The following is a 12,899-nucleotide window of genomic DNA, read 5'->3' as shown; positions in this document are numbered from 1 at the left end:
AGTTAACTCAGTCATGTTGATCTGTCTAGACACATTAATGTGTGGAAATGCCTTCACACACACAGGCCGCACACTGCAAACATATATCCTACAGTTACGCTTCAAATAGCAAATGTACCTTTTTGGTACCACTTTATAAAAAGACATGCTTTATACGGGGTTTATAAGTTGTAACTAACTGCTTTATTAATGGTTAATAAATCACTAATAAAGGTTTTATGGATCAGTTGTAATCCATTAGTAAGAACACATTTTGGATGGCCAGGTTGTGAAAAATACCTTTGATAGATTGGGCCATGTGACTTACCTACCAGTAAAAAGGTTGCTGGACCAAAATCCATTTATTAACAACATTTATGACAACATTGTTACATTATTTTGAGCTTTTTTCACAACCTGGCAACCCTAAAAATGTTATTATTAAAGGCATAAAACTGATAAGGAATTAGTAACTTTATAATGAAAATGGCTTTAATGGCTTTAGCTATCAAAAAGAAGTTCCTTCTTAATCTGTTGTTAAGGTGTTGTGCAACATCTTGACACAAGTGAATAAATGAAAACCCATCTCAGTTCTTTTTGGCAGATTTTCTGTATAAATGAAGGACGGTAACCCGGGGCGAGCCTCCGGTAACGGACTGACGGATAGGCCTATTAACGTACACTGTAGCCGTTTTCTCTTTGCTGTAGGCATGGGAACCAGATCCACACACGCGCACACACCAACACCTGCGCGCGCCTCGTTGCCAAGCAACCGTTGATGACCGTAGTCCAAAAACCAACGGGCGAAAACGCGATCAGTTTTAATTCAGGAGACTTTACAGTGTAAAAAGTGCCCATTATGCTATTATTTATAGCTGTAGTACAGTACATGGCTACTGCTGCCCGGTAGAGGAAACTCGTACTACTTCAAATGTAGGTTTCTGTCTGTTAACTTAATCGTCAAAGAGTCAAGTTAGGTTTATTTAAATAACCCCAAATCCAGTGATGGATACTTACTCAAGCACTGTACTTAAGCACAACTTTGAGGTGCTTGTACTTTACTTGAGTATTTCTACTTTATGCAACTTTACTTTACTCACTGTGAAAATAATACAAGTGGGCATTCAAAGCCTTACTTAAGTAAAAGTGTGTAAGTATTATCAGCATAATGTCGCCTACTTAAAGTACTCATTCTGCAGAATAATGGTCCCTGTCAGTGTTTTACTATTAGATATGATGTTTCTGGATTAATATTACTGCTGCATTCATGTGTATGTTGCATTTTACTGCTGTAGATGTTCAAGGTTGAGCTACTTTTAACTACTTTATATACTGTTGGGTAGTTTCATCTACAGCAGTGCATCATGGTCTACAGCAGATCATCATATGTTTGTCGCTGTCCTGTGAGAACCACGTGTCTGTAAAAACAGTCCTGTTTTCAGCTTTGTGATGATGCATTTTACAGCTGATCCAGGGGGATTTAAAATAGTTTATTTATTTATTTAGATACGGGAATTTTCTCAACCCATAAAGGAACTTAATCCTTCAGTTTCCTTCAATTTAAATTCAAAATCACCACATTTGGAGATGCATGGTTTTCACTGGACAGGTAGGGGATGAAAAATTGTAATCTGAAAAGTAACTAAAGCTGTCAGACAAATGTAGCAGACAGGAAGTAAAAAGTGCAATATTGACCTCAGAGATGTAGTGGAGTAGAAGTATTGATACTTTTACTTAAGTAAAGGATCTAAATACTTCTTCCACCACTGCCCAAACCACAAGTTTGTCTCAAAGTGCTTCATAATCTATCCTCAGTGCCTCGATCAGGGAAAGTAAACCCTATAGCTGCAGATGTCCTACTGAAGTTAAAGCGTTTCAGTAATGTGTATATACTCCATGTGTAGAAAGTGTAAAAGTCCTACCTTTTAAAGTCATACTTAATTAAAAGTACTGAGGTATTATCCAAAAAATAGTAGTTAATTATCAAAAGTACAGAAAAAGATCTCTTTGAGTATTATTTCTGATGTATTAAAGTGTAAGCAGAATTTTGCTGTTATGGTTGGTTGGGATGGCGATAATTTCAACTGGTTTATATTGCTGTGTAGTTTAATCTATAACAACACAGCATGTTTTATTTGTCAATCGTTTATTTTGTAGTAAAACCTACAGTATTGGCCTCTGAGACGTAGAAGTAGGCCTATGTGGTGCTCTTTGGATACATGTGGACACAAAAATCACAAGAAAACTCCAAGGCACTCTCTTTTAAAATGCCTTTATTGTCATGGCATTACAAATGGCATCTGTTTGACTCCCTGCCATGCCATGACAATAAAGGCATTTTAATAGAGAGTGCCTTGGCTTCCTCGAAGTTGTAGACTACTAAATCCTACTCATAGTTGCGTAATCATAAGATAAAAGACTGGGGCTGTAACCTGGTGTGTGCCAACGTCCATTGTGACATTTATAAGTAAGTTATGTTGCCATAGTAACAACAACAGAATCCAACTTGTGTTGCCATAGAGCTGTTTCTGAGGAAAAAGTACTATTTTTTCCACTTGGTTCCTACAAAGTCATAAAAAAGTGGCAAAAATAATAGCTTGTTGCCCCGTTACTTATTGTAGTGCATTACTCAGGCCGTGAGAAGCAGACAGTCTTTTGGCTGGTGGGTCACAGTCTGTCTCAGACCCTCCGACAGCAGTAAAGCACCCTCACCATCCCTCCATTGTTTTACTGCTGCCAGCCCAGACACCATGCAGGCTTCACTGAACAGAGAGACGGCGAACATTGCGACAAAACCAGCTTTTACGCATGTTCACGAGCAGCATGTCGGTACAGTTGATATGTACAAAACCTCACATGTTATTACTGTAAATATGAGTCGTAATACTCTTGCCTGACCACAAGGATTCAGTGTGTGTATTTGTGCCCGTGCATGCAGTGACCTGGCACCCTTTCACCCCCACGTCGCGCCAATATTCAAATTGGGATCCTCTAATTTGAATAGGAGCTTAATGAGACTTGGTGGTGTATAATAAATGAAAGAGGAGGGAGTACTTCATGAGACTGAAGGTAGAGTTATTTCAGAAATGTTGCAAGCCTTTTTTAGAAATTAGACGTTTGCATATTAAAATACTTTTTTTTTAAAAGCCAAATATAGCCTGTTATAGTTCCTTTGACCCCAGCTAGATGTAAAGAATAAAACAGGCTATGTAGAAGTACAGGAGAAGGTATTTGCTGTTAAAATGCACTATATTTTAATGGAGGATTAGTGTGAAGACCCCACTTAATATCTGACAGCCGAAGCTCTTCCCTCTCTCCAGTGGCAAGCTCCTCAGAGGATTGCATGAAGTCAACTGGTGGTCCACCAGCAAGCTCTCCATCACTCTGTGGGGTCAGACGACTCCTTGTGTCAAATATGTCGGAGAGAATTTACATAATATAAACAGTCAAAGTCAATGCAGATCACCGTCTTTGCTGTCGTGAGAAACTGGAAAACTGGTGCTAGAATTTGTAATTTAACAGGGGACACAGACGTTGGAGACCTTAATAAACTTGAAATCTCTACAAACTCCAGAGGGTTTAATACGCAGCCTCTCATTTTACATCCCAGTGACACGATGAACTCTGTGGTTTTCTCTCTGATTTCCGGATTTAGGGAAATGTTTTCACAGGTATTGACTGAACTGTCCAGAAAAGTGCCACTGCAGGACATCAGAGGCAAGAGGTTGTAACTGTGTAGAGTGTGGTGCTGCCTTTGGCCCCTCTTGTGTCTCTTGTGTGTTGACATATCCCCCGAAGGGAAAGCAACATTTTGAGATTTGTCTTTTCTGCTTGTGGACGAGTGTCTGGGCAGTCTCACCAATATAGCTTCAGTAAACATCTTAATGAACCTTGAACATGCTCGCGTCCTCCTTGTTATTATGAAAGGATCCTAGTTACCAAAAGGCAAAAAAAAAAGAAATGCAGTAATCAGCAAGTCTTCTTGGGGTCCACATATAACACACAGGACAATAATTAACAGATAAAACAATTAAATATAATTACAAACAAAATAATTGCTTGACCTGTGAGAGTAACAAGGTTTTACTAAAGTGTGGAAGTATGTTTATAAACGCCTTTTGAAATATATGATTATGTTCCCTACATGAACGATCTCCTGAGGGAATTGGGAAGCTGATGTGACGACTACAGGCATTTCGTGTTTTTAAGAAGTGAACAATGCTGTAAGGGTTTAGTCGACTGAATAGATTTTGCTGACTTATATGCGTGCGTGATGTTAAAAAGTGAAAGTAGAGCGCAAAGTAAACTCACTCTGCTGTTAACCACCGATGACCTGTAGTGCATTTGAAGGACTAGTCTGCCACTTGTTAGCTGACATGGATCCTGCAGAGATACTGGATGAGGTACAAGACTACACAGATAGATAGTTGTTGTTTTTTAAGACCATGAATGAGTTATCAATCCCACATTCTTTGACATTTTATTATAAAATGCACGAGGTTGGATCAGTTTAGCCTACATGGGCATTTTAATCACTTGTAGTTTATAAAAAAGGTATACACTGTAAAATGTAGGCCCACAGGACTTGAAGTTCACCATTAACTCCCTCCAAAAATAATGAAATAAATAAAATGTGATTTGTTTGTATTAGAACAGTGGCTACCTATGAACCCTGTTTGTTTTTTAAATAAAATGATAATAGCCTATTTAAAACATTCATATTTTGTTTATGAAATATTTAATACTTCATAAACTCTCTTCTCTTATTCACTCTGGGAATTTGCCACAAAGCTGTTTTTTTTTTTATTGTAAAACCAACTTTCAGTCCATAACAAGTGAACAAAAAAAAGCCTAATTTGAATGTATTATATTAGGGACAGACAGACAGAAAGTGAATGAAATAAAATTTCGTTATGGGCTGAGATTCAACAGGCTTTTAGTTTTGAGCTGGTCGGCTGATTAATGAATAGAATAAAAGTCAAGAAGACATTTTTAAACATGACTGTCTTTCTCTCTCGACTCTGAGACCAACAGGTGAACTTCAGCCAAATGAACTGGACACTGGTGACTAGTCTAGAAAAATACAGAAGCATTTTAATTGGCTGTGTTGCTGTATTGGTCTGTGCATAAAAACGTTTTTTTTTAAAGTCCTGTTATAAGATAAACACGTTGTATGACAAATGGTTATTTCGGTATGCACATATAGCCTACCTCAAGGGTTTCGGGTGCTAAACAGAGCCTAAGAGGTTTTATTTCACGATTAGATTTTTAAAAATAATTTCTTAGCATTCAGCAAATAAACTGACCGCATTGTCCTCTTTTTATTTTCTACTGATGAAGTTTATGAACAACCGCATTTTCAACAATCGACCCTTTAAAATTTAATCTCCAATTCCAGTTAAAAACACAAAAATTATTTTGCTCATTTTCAAGCTATTTTATATTTTATTTATGTTTTTCTAAAATAACGCATTTCGGAAGAGATTGTTCGACTATTATTTAGACTTTATTCTTAATCGCTTTGATTTCTCGTCTCCGGACGTTCATGAAGTTATAACAGAAAAAGGAAAAAACTCAAAATTGAATTACACCACAATCAGAAAGGCTACATTCCCTTTATTGTCATTTAAAAAAAAAAAAAAAATCTTAATTGGCGATCTTAGTTCATATTTTCAAATAGGAATTGCTCAAATTCTTGGCATGTTTTGATTTTTGCCCATTAATCGTGATGTTTCGGACGCCCAGCACCAGGAGGTGTAGGCTAACTGCTCATTTTATAAACTAAAATATTGGTTGAACAAATATTGAGACGCTGTAGAAAATATTCAGAGCAGTTGCAGTCTTTAAAATGATGTTTATCTTGTGCACAAGTGATCAGCGGCTGTTAGGAAATTGTGTTTCCATAAAAATAATTTTAAAAGCATCATAAATTAAAACTCAGACTTATCGATCTCAGATGAGGAATCCAGCCTTGTGTTTTTTCCATGTTAGGGTTTAAATTCAGCGCAGGTCTAATGAGACCTGCAGCAGCACAAATCTGGGCTGCGGATGCCAAATCTTTCTAGCGACGTTTTAGACTTTTATTCACATTATTGGGGACCGGCCTTCACTGAATACACTGCATAGTCTGGTTTACTGGCTGCTGTGGTCTGTAGATTTTATCAGCAGATTTGGTTATTTCATAGCTACTGTAATCAAACAGGTAAAGGGGTTTAAATCCCTCAATCCTCCTGTGTGATGAGTTGTCAGCTGCCAGTAATATCACATGGTTTAATACGTTTTCAGTGAGTAATAAAAATAAAATATCAGGGAGATATTTGGCCTCGTGGTTGTCATCAACGAGGTGACAGTTCCTGGAGCAGCTCGATGAGGTCAGTGCAGAAAACAGACTGTAACAGCAGGATGCTGTTTCTCTGTTTCTCTCTCTCCTGCTGCCATCATGTGGACACTGGGCGTGTTACAGCCACACCAGGTGGATTATTGAATCCTTGCTATCTGCTGCCACGCGTGGCCAATGAGCACCTTAATAATCTTCAACTACTATTATGCAAACCACAGTGGTGAAAAGTACTTTTACTCGAGTACTGCAGTTAAGCACAATTTTGAGGTATTTGTACTTTGCTTGAGTAGTTCTGTTTTGTGCTTTATACTTCTTCCCCACTACACTTCAGAGGGAAATATTGTACTTTTTACTGCACTACATTTATTTGACAGCTGTAGTTACTAGTGACTTTTCAAATGTAACATTTTACATCAAAACATACGATCATCTTATAAAATACAGTTTTTTTAAAGATGAAACCAGTAGCTGGTCTGGTTTGGGCCCATTCTCACATCTCAGGTGTCTCTGAGTTGTTGATGGGACTTTCCCCCTTTAAACTTCTCAGATGGTTTCATTTAAATAACTGTTCGAATCCCAAAGCGATCAAATCAAATATTTAACTAAAAATCAAAAGATCAGAGAAAAGTTCAAAATATAAAAAAAATGTGCAGAGATTTGTTTCTTCTTTTCTCTCCCATTAATCATCTCACGACCCCTCAGATCAGGAACCATTGGACGAAACTACCAAACTTCACTGTTTAAGATAGTTAAAACTAGCTAAACTGGCCGCTGCCTGCACATTGATTCATCAGTATTAATAATCTAATAATGTAAAATATAATAATAATCATTCACAGAACTAGTACTTTTACTTTTGATACTTTAAGTACATTTTGATTATAATACTTTTGTACTTTTACTTCAGTAAGATTTTAAATGAATGGCTTTTACTTGTAATGGAGTACTCATACATCGTGGTACTTTTTACATAAGTAAAAGATCTGAGTTACTCTTCCTCCACTGGCAAACAACAATAATAACACAAATGTTTCTCCTTTTTTCCCCAGCCAATAGGGTTATTATAAGTTTATCATATGTGCTGAGGAATAGTTTACAAAGTACACATGGTGGAGTTTGAAAGCTCATTCTTATATTTTTTGACTAAGTAGTATTTTTTAAACTTAATTTAACTTAAACTGTTTTTAGGCCAAACGTAAACATAATACAGTGATTTAGGGTTTGAAACAGCTTTTCACCATCATCAAGGAACATAAATGAAGGAATAAAGAACCAAAATAATCAGAAAAGAGTTACATGCTTTGTTTGGCAGCCTGTCAGAAATATTTAAGTCAGGTGGGGTTGAACTGAAGGAATTTGGAGATTTGACCTCAGTTTTTCCTCCAGATGTCGTGACAGCCAGTAAGCTCAGCACCGTGCCAGAACATCAGCTCTTTTCTTCGGTCATCTGAAAATCCAGCACCACCAGATAATGGATGCAGCCCATGACTGCTGAAAATAGATACATGCAGACTGCGTTCATATACAAGCTGTGTGGCAGCATTTCTGAGAGGATGCAGCCCTCTTCCAAAATATTGGCTCATTAACAGAACAACATCATGTGGTTTGTTTGTGGTAACATTTGAAAACACATCCAGTTTAAATGTGTTAAATGAAAAACAGGAACACACATTTTTACAGAAGATGGAAGAATTTTTCACATTTTATGTTGCCATTTCATTGTTCAGTTACTGTACAGTTATATATTGTGTATAATATATTATGCTGTAAATATTATCTCCGCCACATGATGATCGTGTCTGTTTCAAAGCCTTCTCAGTATTGCCATACAGTGAAAAAAACGTAAAGATATTCAGTTTAAAAATACCAGAATCAGCCTTAAAAGTGTAATTTGTGTTAAACCCCCAAATTTAGGGGTGCCCCAGTAGCTCATCTGGTAGAGTACGTGCACCATGTACAAGGCTGAGTACATGAATCCAGCCTGCGGCCCTTTGCTGCATGTCATCCCCTCTCTCTATCTCCCACATTTCCTGTCTCTCTTCAGCTGCCCCCCCACCAAATTTTCTGAAAAACTACCAAGACATGACTGTCTTTGTCCTCAATGGAAGCTAAATGGCCCTGGATGGAGAATCCTACATCATTAGACTATATAATTTACTAAAAGTAAACAATTCTATTTAAAGGCCGTTGTCCAAATAACATCCATTTAAAATATGTAAGTTCTTGATCTTGATGTAAACAGGAAACATTGAGCATGTAGTAGCAAGGACCTGTAATCAGGCTTTTAAGTGTAAAACTGTCCTCAATTATTTTTTTATTCTTAGATATGGAATTGAAAACAAAAGTGACCAAAAGAGGGAAGACATTTTTGTCTTTAGTTTTAGTCCAGCACTGCTTTTGCTTGGAAGTTGTTGTAATGTCTTCTGTAGCTGATGTTCAGTACCTATAGTTGGCAGAAAGTTCGAACACAGTGGTCATGGAGGTCTGGCTAAACCTGACCACACTCACTGCTACTTTTTTCATCTTCACATACTGTAGCTCTGTTGCCCTCAGGTTAGACGTCACAGTCAGCAACCCCAACCTCAATATATATTAGATGGCTCAACCCCATCTGATATATTTTAATGGGTATATAGTAGAACTTTATACAGGAAACCTTTAGCCAACGCCTTTGTTACTGTATATTCCTCCCCTTATTTGATGTGATATGCCTCTATTTCATCTCTAATCTTGCCATACAATTCTTTCCTTAGTCATTTTATACAACAGTCTGTAACATGCAGAGGTTGATGCAAATGTGAAGAGAAAAAAGACTCTTCAATCAGACTGTAGTTACACAGCTTTTAAGTTGTACATACCTCAAAGCATCTTTCATGTACATCGCATTATATCGCTCATCAAAGAGAGATATAGTTAATCTTTGTGAAGATCTCCTAGAATATGTATAACTTATTTTAGCCATTTTCCTCAAACTAATGCTCTTATACATAAACCAAATATTTGGTAACTTTTTTGATAAAGAAGTGTGAGGTCTGGTCTTGTGGCAAAAGTGACAGTAGTAGGTTTGGTACACAGCAGAACAAACAAGTTAAATACGACAATGGCAATATCTCATGCAAAACGTCGATGGTATAAACGTAAATTATGTTTTTAACCTTCTACAAGCATGTGAAATAACACTGAGGTGTAAAAATGATTTCAAAATATATCCTTGTGTCCATTTTATGAATCATTAAAAGTTACCGGTTGTCTTCTCAGTAATCTTGTTTTATTTTTGGTTCATATTATTTGGTCCATATTCAAAGAGGACTGCGCCAAACAGCTGCTTTATCTGTGAAATCACTTGCAACTGAATTATGAGATTTCTCTCTTTGTAGGTCTGCACATTCATGGGCACATTTATCAGTGAAAATACATGAATGAAAAACACAAACTCCCACAAAGTGTCATTTGTTAGGGCCTCATTGCTCTCACAGGAGAGCAGGCGTTCCAGAAAAGGAAAAGCTATGCAGGGATGCTAACATGTGTTAATTAGCAGTAAACATAAAGTTTAGCTGAGGCTAATGAGAATATCATTAGTTTAGCAAGTAAGAATCAAAGTGTTCGACAAATTAAACATTGACCTGATGATGGTGCTTTATGGAAAGTGAAGGGGTCATCAAAGTGGTTACAATTCACCCTGAGGGGGACATTAATGTATTTATACAATTTCATGGCAGTTCAACCAAAAGTAAAACCACAAATGTCAACCTCATGGTGGCGCTAGAGGAAAAGTCAGTGCCAAAGTCAGTAGGATTCATCCTCTGGGGAACATGAATGTCTGTACAAGCGGAGGACCGACAGACGGACAGACTGACAGACCGACATTTAAATCCCCAGCGTTGCCACTGGCACGGCTTAAAAAATGGTTTGCAGTTAGAATTTGACAAAACTACTACTAGCTTTTTCCAGAGCTTTCCACCATGCCATGCAGTCTTCATCAGCAGCTGGAGTTTGCTCAGTTGTCACAGAGATAGGTCTGCTGACATGCAAGCTCAGTAGCTATTATGAAAAAAGCTTGTAAATGGACCTTCATTTGCGATTGGTTTGTCAGACTATTTCCAAGGTCAATCAATCAATCAATCAATCAATCAATCAATCAATCAATCAATCAATCAATCAATCAATAAATCAATCAACCAATCAATCAATCACTTTATTTGTCCCCAAAAAGAAATTGGCTGTGCTGCAGTGAAACATAAATAACACAAAACACATACAGTACAAACAGAAATACAAACATACAAATAGAATTTGGTACCAAAAGAGTGTGTATAAATTAAAACTATTTAAAAAATAAGTTAAATTATGAGTAAAAATAATAATTAAGATATTTAGATATTAATAATAATAATAATTAAGATATTTAGAATTTGGGTGCTTAATGTGAATGAACTGGAGCTTAACTTCTGAACTTATTTCTAAACTGTATGCATGTTATTTTATTTAATATAACTTTTAGATATATTGTGTCTTAACAATATATAGAAGCAAGATTTATCGTTACAGAAGTTGAATCTGTGCTAGAAAACGCCCTCATAAGTAATAAGAGTGACAAGTAGCTCTAGTCTCCACGATAAAATGAGATCATAAGAGTAACATGATGGCAGAGTGGAGTGTGTGTGGGCAGCAGAGTGGGGTAGGCCTGCATGGAGAGCACTTTGGCTTGTTTTTGTCGTTACCACGGTGACTGTAAAGCACATTTCCAGGTGTGCAGATGGGATACAATAATCCCTCAGGTTTGGTCGGTCCTGGGGAGGGAACCGCATTTGTCAAACGATAAACTTGCTTGTCACGCTGCCCTTTGTTCAGGTTGCACATGTGAACAGGATGACTTGATGAGTTTAGTCATGGATAGTGATGTAAACTTGCTGTAAACTGGTCGAATTATAACAAGAGATTTGATTTAGAGTTGGGCAATATGACGATATATAGATATATACTGTGAAACGATGTAAAGAGATTTTGCCATGCTGTTGTAACTGTCTCTTAATATCTCTGGTTTTATATTAGACCATTGTTGACTGATATATGGCAAAGTTGTATTATTTTTGCATAAATGCAGTGAAGCACCTTGATTTGCTGGATTACCCCAAAACAGACATTACCACCTGGGTATTGTATCCATAAACAGTTTCTCAAAACTTATCAGAAAATGTAGCCTACTATAACATGATATATATTGATGTTGCTTTATATAAAATTAAATATAATATTAGAGGATTTTATCTATATCATCACTTCTACATACATGACTGAAAACAATAATTATGCCAATGTAATTCAGTCCTGTACAATATTCCTCTGATACAGACCTTTGTAAATCTTATATTGGTAAATATTAGATGAGAGTGTGTCTGAGATAGTTTATTTCAACTTTAATGTAATTGTTGCATTATATTGTGAGGCTCTGTCTGTGCTCAGTAGGCTGCTGCACATATTTATTTATTAAGAATACTATTATGTTTTCAGCGGTGGAATGTAACTAAGTACATTTACTCAAGTACTGTACTTAAGTACAAATTTGAGGTACTTTACTTGATTTTTTTTCCATTTTATGCTACTTTATACTTCTTCTCCACTACAATTCAGAGACAAATCTGGTACTTTTTACTTCACTCTGACAGCTTTAGTTACTTTTCAGATTAAATTTTTTCATCCCCTTCCTGTCCAGTGAAAACCATGTATCTCCAAATGTGGTGATTTTGAACTGAAGGATTAAGTGTTCCTTTGTGGGTTGAGAAGATTCCCATATTTCTTAAGCTAAATAAACTATTTAAACCCCCCTTAGATTAGCTGGAAAATGCATCATCACAAAGCTGAAAACAGGACTGTTTTTACAGACACGTGGTTCTCACAGGACAGCGACAAACATATGATGATCTGCTGTAGACCATGATGCACTGCTGTAGATGAAACTACCCAACAGTATATAAAGTAGTTAAAAGTAGCTCAACCTTGAACATCTACAGCAGTAAAATGCAACATACACATGAATGCAGCAGTAATATTAATCCAGAAACATCATATCTAATAGTAAAACACTGACAGGGACCATTATTCTGCAGAATGAGTACTTTAAGTAGGCGACATTATGCTGATAATACTTACACACTTTTACTTAAGTAAGGCTTTGAATGCATGACTTTTACTTGTATTAGAGCATTTTCACAGTGTGGTATTGCTGCTTTTACGTAAGTAAAGAATCTGTATACTTATTCCACCACTGTTGGTTTTTAAAAAAACAAACCACCTTTTCACCAAGGTCTCTCTTAATAAAATCTCTTTGAAATAAGCTTCAGTGGACTCTTTGCAGTTTAATTTCTCTTTTGTAAAGAGAATAAAGAGTCAGGACCACAATGGAAATAAGTCTTGGACCATTTAGTCATCTGTGACATTTTGTAGCTGTGTGTGATTCAGCCTCCTTGAACGAAATTAAAGACTTTTTTCTCTTATTGGTTTAGATTCTGTGCTTTTTCACATCCTTTATTTTATTTAATGCTACTGGGTGATGATTTTAACATTTAACAATGTTTTTATG

Source organism: Siniperca chuatsi, linkage group LG17, assembly GCF_020085105.1.
Source record: "Siniperca chuatsi isolate FFG_IHB_CAS linkage group LG17, ASM2008510v1, whole genome shotgun sequence".
Classification (NCBI taxonomy): domain Eukaryota; kingdom Metazoa; phylum Chordata; class Actinopteri; order Centrarchiformes; family Sinipercidae; genus Siniperca; species Siniperca chuatsi.
This window is presented reverse-complemented; position numbering follows the sequence as displayed.